Genomic DNA, 9,987 nt, shown 5'->3' with positions numbered 1-9,987 from the left:
GCTCCATTGACAAGTCCATCAGAAACATCAACATTTTTCCTTAGCATTACTCTGGCTCCAACACCCAAGGAAACACATTTGTCCAAACAGGAGTTGAAAACTTTTGCATGAAATCCAACTTTTCGTTCTATTCTTCCAGTTTCTGGATTTCTAGCAAAGTCTCTAGCGTGAATGGTGATTGCCTCAGGACAACACTCATTAAGTTTCTGAATATTGTACTCATCAACCTGAGCATTTGTAGGGAATATATTAATAGCATCACATTCTTCACCAGTTTCACATTGCTTCAACATGTTGATATCATTTGGGCTTAGAGTTTCATTCTTTTTATGAACTCTCAGACGATTTAACATTTCAGCAAAAGATGCATCTTGTTGCCTGACAACTTGTGTTAGTTCAGCAATTTCAAAGTTGTTATCCCAAAGATTCAGTCCTTTTGGATCAACATACAGGGGAATTCCCTTGACAGGCGGTAGCTGGTAAAAATCACCAACACAGACCAAACTGACTCTTCCAAAAATGGAGCAGTCACCAGTTTGCTTAATTTGTCTCAATCTCCCATGAACATAAGACAAAAGATGATGGTCAACCATAGACACCTCGTCAATGATCAGAATCTGCAAACCTCCAAGTTTTGCATGCAGTGAATTGATTTTGTCATCACCTAGGGGCTGATATGGCAGTTTGACATTGGCACCTATGGAAAAGGTATTGTGGATTGTAGAAGCACCAATTTGAAAACTGGCCACTCCAGTTGATGCAGTTAAAATCACACTTCTATCATCAGGGTTTTCGGACAGCTGAGATAAAAGTCTGGAAGATTCGTAGTAGATTGCTTTGATTAAATGACTTTTCCCTGTGCCTGTGCCACCAGTGACAAACAAGTGAAATGGTTCAGGGTTTTCTCCAAGAAGTTTCTCTAAACACCATTTCCGCACTTTGTAAAAGACTGCAGATTGTTGTGCATTTAATGATCACAGTAAACATAAAGCCTCTTCTCTAGACATTCCAGTATGGTTGGTTTCAATACTGTATGGAGTTTGAGGGTTTGCTACAAGATCTGGAATAGAACACTCAGAATCATCTTCATCAGGAATTGGTTTACTCTTCCTTAGTTCTATGCATTCGTGACGTTCCTTTTCGGTTTCAGGACATAATACAGCCCAAGCATCTTCCAAATCAACACCTTGCTCCAAAAGCTGTTGAGCTCGATAGATTTTGTCACTTTCCTTTTCAAACAGTGCTCGATTGGCATCAACAATACACTTGACTTGTCACATCTCTTCCACATTTCACAGCACCATTGTTGTAGAATTCCTCATAAGTGCTAAACCTCTCAGGCTTGAGCTGACAATCTTCGTAATGTGGCAAGAAAAGTTGCAACAATGAATGAAAGTACTTTTCAGGATCTTTTTTTGGGAGAAAATCTCGGATATCGGACAACAGCAGGTTCAGTTCGAGTTCTCTTCATCATATAACCACAGTCGTTGTTAAGCTTAATCACCTTGTCTTCTGAAGACTTTTTTTTGTGAAGAAACCTCCGATTTTGACAACATCCTGTTTTCAGAGCAGAAACTTGCAAGACATTGAATCTCAAAGTCCTCTGTGTTTGGCCTATTCTTGTATCTGTCAACCAGACTAGTCATCCAAAAGCTAGTTTCTTCACCAGACTGATCAACTTTGTTTTTGATGACACAAAGAGGCAAACTCATCTTTACAGGATTCAATCCAATTGGAATAAACTGGACTTTACGAGAACATTCCTTCAAGTGCATACCGGTCAGACGATACACAGCCTCTAGAGCAGAAACTTCTCTGTTGTGAAGATATGCACTACCAAGCATTTTCAGTGATGAAGCCATGAATGGAAATCTTGAAGCGAGATCATTTTGCGCACGTTGCAGCAACAAACCCATTTTTTGTTCTGCTTTTGTGATGTAACTAATAATGTAAACCACTACAGAGTAAGCATCAGTGACATACTGGTTCACCCAGACATCTTTTGGACTTCTTTTCAGGACAACTGTTTTCTTTTTGGAACACTGCATGTACACTTTCTCGAAGAGAGCTTGGTTAATACCAATGGACTCAAAAACTGTTGAATCATAATTCATATCAGAAGCTGTTAAAGCCTTTTTGACTTTTTCTAAAATTGTACGTGCAGTATCTTTTCCGTCACTGCTTTTCAAATCATCTCGACTACCACCTCTTGTAATAAAGGTACGGCTAGATGGGGGTCGTGGAAAATTAAATCTGCAAACTGTCTTTTTCTTACGACACGTCTTTGAATGTCTAACACTGTGCTTCTGAACACCATTGACGGTCTCAAACAGTTCAGTTTCATCCTCTCTTGGGGTCTCACAAGTGATGTAACGATCAATGAAACTAGCAACCAAACCATCATTTTCTTCATCGTCTTCATTTAACTTTGGTGCATTTTCAACCCAAAACAGACAATGAACATGAGGAGATCCACGCTGTTGAAACTCTACACGATAAAAGTAATCTATTATCTTCCCAATCGGTTGAGCTGAAGACATGATTACATCTCTCAGAAAACAATGCCATCTATGATCAAACATTCTTGCTGCAGTCACTGGGTTTCGTCTAATCAGTCCACATTTTTCAGACCAGTCAAGTTCATCTGCTTTCAGATTTTTCCCTTCTTGTTTGGTTATGGTACTAATAATTTCAGGCCATCTGAGATCCGCAGAACTAAAGGACGCAAAGAAAGTCGGAATACCTAGCTGTCTTACAAGTGCAAAAAGGTCTTCTTGAGTAAACTGCCAATATGGTGGTGTTCCACGGATTGGTCTCAAAAACTTGTATCCTTCATCAAAATTCTATATTTTAGATAACGAGTCTGGGTTTGTTAGCATATCCGATGTTACTTCAGCCAACAAACTCTTCTCAGATCCTTTGCGTAAAGCAATTGAAACATTAGATACAACTTGATCAACCTCCGACAAATACGGTGCATAGAAAATGAAGTCTGTGCTCCGTGCAAAACGTCTATCTGCATTGAGGATTCTTGCATTTAAGTACCTTGACAAAGTTATTTTTACCTCCCTCTTATCATGAAACGTCGGACCACCAGTTGGATAGAGAACAGGGAAACATTTTGCTTCATTAGACCTATCAGATAACAAACTAACAGGACTGTTACCTTCAGCCGGTGCCAGATTTAATACATCCTGGAAATGCTGATCAATTACTTCTGAACCGATGTCCACAGGTTGCAATGATGTATCTGACAAAAGACCACTTTGCTCTTTGATGTAGGTAAGGTCTTCCTCTTGCTGTTCATCAGGGTCATTTTCATCATCAATCTTTTCAACAACGTCTTGTTGCTCCATTTCATCTACAACATTTTCTTCAGGTTCATTCAAAGAGTTGATCCACTGCTGATTAATCTCCACATCACCAAACCACTTATTGAACCTGATCAAATATTTCAGACCATTTCGAACACGATCAGTGTGTACATACTTGTACTCATAATGCCCTTTGTAGGTTAACTTGCGTTTCAGTTTGATCCTTATCACATTCATTTCGTGGAAGGATATTGGACACATCTGTGGCATTTACCGGGACACACACTACAGGGCCATGGCATCCATGTTGTTTACCACGAGGAAGGCATAGTAATTTCATAAAAGGAATGTTACGTGCAACGAGATGTTGTTCCAAAGAGTTCAGACATTTCAGTTGATTTGGAATGTCCACCAAATGCATGTTGTTAGCAACGCTCTCTTCGGGCAGTTGTCCACAAAGGATTTTGCGATGACACGTTAGACAAATCCATAATTTGCACCCTGAGGAAGAAGCAGAAGTTCGTTCACACTTTTGATCACAGACATGAACATACCTGGTTGTGATGCATCTTCTCCCCAAAGCAGCAATTTTTACTCCTTTGTCTTCATAGCATTGTCTTCTGCATTCAACAACCTGCTTTCTGAAAAGTAAACGGTGACAGACACAGCAGACAAACTCTGGACCACTACTAACTTCTTGTCTAAAATGATCAATAGCAACATCAATGTCTTTTTGTTCCTTCTTTCTTGTATACATTTCACAACCTTTTTGTATTGTACTCGCACGAAAGTTCACATCTTTATGGTATTTCATCACAGAATACTCACGCACTCTTGCTTTGAAAGCCAGGTTTTGCAGATATTTTTTCTTGGAATACTCACGCACTCTTGCTTTGAAGGACGGGTTTTGCAGATATTTTTTCTTGGAATATTCACATACATTTGCCTGAAAAGAGACATTATATTTATATTTCAATCAAGAATACTGGCAAACACGCTTTTGAAACTGAATATTGCTTGAGTACTTGGCTTTAGAACGTTTACACTTTGATAAACGAACGTCAACATTTTTCAAATATTTACTACAAAGAATTTTCTTTTTTCTCTCTCTGTAATCTCCATCTCTACTATATTTAGAACGCCAGAGCTCATAGCTCTCGATGGCGCCGCAGACGGGTGCTTCAGTGCTTGGCTCTCCAGTGTTTGTACTGTTTTTGTTCGTTTTTCCTGTTTTTTGTTTAACAAACACGATCAGTTTCACCAGGGAAGAACTGCTGAACATTCGGCAGAACACACCACAAGATCTTTTACCGGATTTCAATTATTCAGACGTTTTACTGAATGTTGTTGTCGGCGGAGCAGCGGCGCTGATCAAACGCTTCAGGACGCGCAAACGGGGGAAGCGAGCTGGTGCGCTCGTTAGACTCAGGAAGCGCGGATTTCGAACGCCGTTGCCTAGCATCCATCTGGCAAATCTCCGTTCTCTACCCAACAAAGCGGACGAAATCCTTCTGCTCTCTCTGACAAATAAGGATTTCTCACACTCTGCTGCTCTGTGTTTCACGGAAACCTGGCTCAATGACGCCATACCAGACAGCGCGCTCCATCTGCCGGGCTTTCAGCTGTTCAGAGCGGATCGCGACGCAGAATCAATGGGGAAATCGGGCGGCGGCGGGACAAGCTTTTACATCAATGAACGGTGGTGTACAGATGTAACTTTGTTAAAGAAGATGTGCTGCTCAGATCTAGAAACACTCTTCATTAACTGCAAGCCGTTCTATTCGCCGCGGGAGTTTCACTCGTTCATTCTGGTGAGTGTTTATATCCCTCCGCAAGCGCACGTAAGTCTGGTTTTACAGAAACTCGCTGACCAGATCACAGAGACAGAACAACAACACCCGGACTCTGGCTTTATTAAAGTCCCCAAGAATGATTAAAACAATCTCTCCCGTGAACTGCCAAAATACAGACAGCATGTTACATGTCCCACCAGAGACAGTAATATATTGGATCACTGTTACACCACAATAAAGGATGCATATCACTCTGTTCCACGAGCAGCTTTGGGACTGTCTGATCACTGTCTGATTCATCTTATACCAACCTACAGGCAGAAACTTAAATCTGCTAAACCTGTAGTAAAGACTGTAAAGAGATGGACCAACGAAACAGAGCAGGATTTAAAAGCCTGTTTTGACCTCACTGATTGGAGTGTTTTTGAAGCTGCTACCACCGATCTGGACGAACTCACAGAGACCGTAACATCATATATTAGTTTTTGTGAGGATATATGCATTCCTACCAGGACTTATTTAACATTCAACAATGATAAGCCATGGTTTACAGCAAAACTCAGACATCTTTGTCAGGCCAAAGAGGATGCCTAAAGAAATGGGGACAGAGTCTTGTACAATCAGGCCAGGAACACACTGAACAAAGAGATTAGAGCGGCTACTTTTAGTTTACTTCCAATGACTCAACTTCAGTGTGGAGTGGACTGAGAGCCATCACTAATTACAAGACACCATCCTCCTGCACTGAGGCTCATCAACGACTTGCTAACGACCTGAATGAGACCTGAATGAGGTCAATTTAGCTCAAAGGGAATCATTTAAGATTTTAAAGGGAATTTGAACAGAATCACTGTTTCACGGCTGATCACTGAAACGGCCAGCGATTCACTGAACGAGCCGTTTAACATCAAATCTGTGCTGGATATTAATATCCAAAGTATAGTGAAAACTATTAATTAGCACAGTAACAAGATCGGCAGTTTAAGACATTAACTTGTAAGCACAAAACACAAGATACTTCTCTTTTCAATATGAATAAGGCTTTATTAGATAAATCTAAGACATATAAACTAATCTAACACATAAGCACACGCACTCACACATTCACACAAGGTGCAGGAAGATATAAAGTTAGGAAAGAATGAGTTTAAGAGGATGAAAATGTGAAATCCCAAGTTTACAGCAATACGTGAAATTGCATAGACATGAACAACCATTTAATCACTTAATTAACCCTCGCACTGAGTTCCTCAATGAGGTTAAAATTATATTAGATAACACCAGTACAGATGTGAGTCTGGAGGTTACTTGCGTTGACTGTTTAACGGGGTTCCCTTTGTTGTTGCTGAAAAGGGGGTTTCCCGAAGTTGCTGATTGGCTGGAAGTTCAGTAGTCGTTAAAGTGACGTCTTGGGAAGCCTGTGGTTGGGCGTTGGCTGAAGATGCGGAGTTGTGGGCTGGTTGAAGTTGAACGGGCACTCGAGGTCAGACTCTGAGACACGGCGTTACAAAACTTAACTCAGAACACGAACTCTCAAACGGAAAAGAAAAGAAGTAAAGTTTGACGAGACTAGGTGGTGTTTCTTCTCATCGTGGCTAAGTAGCAGCAGGCGTGCAGGCCGAAGCACGCTGGAACAGCCCTCGAAGAACGCTAAAAGTGATGACTAAAAGCAGCAGCTAAAAACCAGGCTAAAATCAGGCTAAAAGCTGGCATGACTGATAGCAAAAGCTAAACGAAAGCTCAAAGCTAAAAGCTAAAAGCATGACTAAAAGCTTAAACTACAAGCAAAGCTAAAAGCAAAATTTGATGGTGTCCTGAGTATTTAAACTGGCCTTTTGGCCACACCTCAAATGTTGTCTTGACCAATTAGATATTGTCTTTTCTCGGGGTGTTGCATTGTTTGTCCCATCCATTCATAAATCATATGTTATCTTATCAAGCACATGGTCCGAATTTTCCCGCTCTTGCAGGGTATAATTTGGACATGGTTCCTATAACAAGAATATGATACATTTGACAAATAACTGATGGTCAGAAACGTTTCAAGCAAGAAGATTCGAACACACATATACTAAACATGAATATGATCCCTTAAGCTATTCAAGAGTTATTTAAAAAGATATACACAATAAGTGATTAGAAACATTATAATCAAATGTGTGGGTTCATGTATGATATGGAGTTAAGCAATGGACTGATATCCATTTAGAAGTCTTTTTTTGAGTTCATTTTTGGTGCATATCTGCATTGGAAGGCATTCTCTGTGCCATTCTGGGGAGTAAGGATATGTCCTGTGAAGACCAGAGGGGTTAACAGGTCTCTTTAGGAATTTCAGTCTGGTTCTGCTAGGTGGGGGGAAGTCAATCCAACGATCTTGTTTACTCTCATAGCTTTACATGTGAGGGTCAGACTGTCCATCTCTTCGATTACTTGCCCCAAATTAGACAATCTCTTCTTCGAATTGAAATTGTCAATAATTGTTCTAATGGTGTTAATGTTGAAAGCTGTTCTCTGAAAGAGTTGGTTGGTTATCAGACTGTGGTGCTAGGAGTTGATTTACAGCCTCCTGTTGCCTTTCCGAGGAATTTGGCTTCTCTTGTTTCAACCATGCTCACGATCAAATCTTTAATTTGTCTGGTTCAGGCCTCATACGCTACACCTTTAATCAAACAAACCTACTTGTCATTTCCTAATGATCCTGAAGACATTGATTAGCAAACTCAGGGCAGAGCTAAACTCTGGAGGGAAGTGGATATTGCAAGCCAGATTTGAGGATCACTGATATACATTTTAATATTTATGAAAATTTAACACCAATCTATTCAGTAATATACTGTTAACAGTTGCCCTCTTTTTTTTTAAACTTAAATTTTAAATCACTTTACTTCTCAATTACCACACGCTATATTAGCTAAGCATGCCTGCCTATTAAGCTTAAATTTTTTTTAAATTGTGAATAGACAGTTATTGAAATTCGGAAATCAATTTGTACATCAAAACTGCAAATTTAATATAAAATTTAATGTATTTCAGCAGTAACTTATGAAGATGGCTTTTATGATTTTATGCTGCTGACAAGTGTTTTTATATATACAATTTATTCTTGTAATTAAAAATTTTCCATTCAAGGCTTGCCATAATTATTTTTGTTCAAAAAATATTCTTTTGTCATTACAATTATTTAACTGCTCCCAGTCAACATGTAGTGCAGGGATAGGCAACTCTGGTCCTGGAGGGCCACTATCCTGCAGAGTTTAGCTTCAGCCCTCATAAAAACTCACCTGCCTGTATCTGTCTAGTAATCCCGAAAACACTAATTGCCTTGTTCAGGTGTGTTTAATTAGGGTTGGAGCTAAACTCTGCAGGACAGTGGCCCTCCAGGACCGAAGTTGCCTATCCCTGATGTAGTGTCTCCAAACTCATCATAAATATCAAACACATTAAATGAAAGACTTTAATTTAAAAAAATAGTTCTAAATATGTATATTAACTTCACATTAAGCTTACTGTTTCCCATGCTGTGACCTATCTTGTAGCAGTTTAAAGTGCAACCATGTGTATTTCTTCCCTCACAGAAAAATCTCATGTCTAAGCATTTATATGAAATGTACAGAGAAATCAAGTTTGAAAGCCATTAAAGCAATGAACACTTTTTGAATTTTAAAGTCTAAATGCCAATATACCTCAAAACAACAAATGCTTTGAAGTTTCTACAGTAATCTGCCATCTAATTATATTAGAATCATTAAACTAATTACCTTCTTCTTACCACAACCAATGATCCTAACAAGAATCAGCTGAATCAAATGAATTGAAGCTTTAATGGTGCGTTCAAGTCCTCCTGGGAATTTCGTACTTACGAGGAGGGAAGTCGTGCTGACGACGTGAGGTGCGTTCAAGTCAGTTTCGTCGGAGCAAGATGGCGCTGTACCTTCTTTTAATGAATAGCAAGAAATTACAGCAAGGTTTAATAACTCTGCTTATAGAAAAATGCTAAACGGAGAGATAAAAAAATGTTAAAGCCATGTGCAATGTTGCGAATCAAACCATTTCTCGTCTAAAGGTGCATAAATGTTAGGATTTTTAGTTGTAATTCATTAACTTGCTGCTTATAACAAGATTAATGATGATCATGATAAATGACAGTTTATAGACTAGTAAACATTGAAATTCAATTAAAATTTACCGTCAACTACAGACGTTGCATCCATTGATTCCGCCGTGTTAATCACTGACACGCCCCCAACTCGTACAGATCGGGGCTTAAAGAAAATCCCGAGCTCCCCACTGGTATTTACGATATTGTGGTGGCGTTCATGTGCATTCAACTCGTAAATACGATCGATACGAGATGACTTGAACGCAAGTGTAAGCCACAACCGGCATGTCTACTATAGCTTTTGGACAAGCAACTTGTTGGACAAAAATAGGTATCTTTCACAATGCCATTGTCATGTCATTTATAAAAATACTGATTTTCCACTGATTTGATTTGGTTGCCACTTATTTTCTATTCTCTAATGTTAATTTCAACCTTTTATCCAGCCAGACCAGCCTCTCTTTGGCTGCCTGGGCAGCGCACCTTCTGTTTGGCTTTCCAGGCAAAGCAGGTAGTACATCTCCAAACCGTTTGAGCAATGTTTCTTTTTTTTTATTTATTGTATGTATTTAAGGTTTCCTTATCTGACTTAACTTTATACAGTTCATCCAGGCCAAACAACCCCCATTTAACAGAAAAGCAGGTACTACATCCCCAAATAAACAAAGAGTCCTATATTTAGCAAGGTTTCTTGTAGTAATTCTTTTTTTCCCCTCTCTTCTACACAATGTCAAGCAGCCCCTTTAGTTGTCAAGGCAAAGCAGGCCACATTTTGCTGTCT

This window comes from Cyprinus carpio, chromosome B4, assembly GCF_018340385.1.
Source record: "Cyprinus carpio isolate SPL01 chromosome B4, ASM1834038v1, whole genome shotgun sequence".
In the NCBI taxonomy this organism is placed as follows: domain Eukaryota; kingdom Metazoa; phylum Chordata; class Actinopteri; order Cypriniformes; family Cyprinidae; genus Cyprinus; species Cyprinus carpio.
The sequence above is the reverse complement of the archived record's forward strand: the minus strand, read 5'-3'. Positions refer to the sequence as shown.